Here is a 1,267-nt window from a genome sequence, read left to right on the forward strand (position 1 = left end):
GGTGTCCAACTGCAGTTAGGCCTGCTCCCCGCTGGCAAGTGGACATCCCCCAAGGGCTGCCGGGCTGCCAGAGGGATGTCTGACTGCCAGCTTGGGCCCGATCCCCCAGGTAGCAGGCCTAAACCAGCAGGTGGATATCCTCAGAGGGGTCCCAGACTGCCAGAGGGCATAGGTCGGGCTGAGGGACCCCCCCCCCCCGGGGGCACAAATTTTTGTTCACCAGGCCTCTAGTCAGTTGGTACGTCCATAAGCCATGGTGGATTCACACAATAGAATACTACTCAGCTGTTAAAAAAGGAAGTCTTACCTTTTATGACATCATGGATGGACCTGGAAAGCGTTACACAAAGTGAAATAAGCTAGTCAAAGAAAGTCAAGTACCATATGATTTTACTTATATGTGAAATCTAATGAAAAAAATAAAAAGAAACACCAAAATTGAAAGACTCATAGATACAGAGAACAGACTGACAACTGTCGGAGGGGAGGGTGGTGGAGGACTTGGTGAAAGGTGAAGTGGTTAAACCAAAATAATAATCTATAATAATAAAAGCATAATATGCTAATTAGACCGGATGAACCTGGGACTGCGAGGGAAGCCTGGGTCCCGGGTACCTTTCTTCATTGTAAATAAAGAATTGGACAAATTCTATGAAACATCTTTTTGCAAACATTGGACAACTGGCAATGCAGAATTTTGATCACTGAGAGAAGGGAAATAAAGGGAGAAAGCCCTAATATGTATGTCTCTGATTTTCTGCCTGGAGAAACTTTCTGGATCATACATAGTACGTGGAAGGGGATTCTAAACAAAGCCTGGTGGTCTCACTGAGTTGGGGATACAGATCTGGGATCAGGGAGGCTACAGTGGCTGGACTTTGTGGGCCAGTGTATCAGAGAGAAGGGCATTGCCCAGATAAAGAGCCCCAAACATCTGCATGGGGTCTCATTGAGTCTCCAGCTGAATACTGTGCCCTGCATACTTAGAATGAGATTTTAAGTGATTGGTCAAAGAACAATTACTGAGAACAGAACAAACTACTAGGAAGCTATAGGCTAAACAAGTACCAGCACTAACAAAGAATTGAGAAATGGTAGAGTTCTGACCCCACACAGTAATGAGACCTTTTTGAATATCCAGTACAGTTAATAGAGACCCCAAAAGGGTCATGCCTTCATATTAAGGCTAAATAGCTCTAGATTAAAGGCCACCATAAGTACATACCAACAGAGCTTAAATTCAAGTCTTGAAATCTGATCTGCAGGC

The sequence above is a fragment of the Myotis brandtii genome, unplaced genomic scaffold (genome assembly GCF_000412655.1).
Source record: "Myotis brandtii unplaced genomic scaffold, ASM41265v1 scaffold373, whole genome shotgun sequence".
NCBI lineage: Eukaryota > Metazoa > Chordata > Mammalia > Chiroptera > Vespertilionidae > Myotis > Myotis brandtii.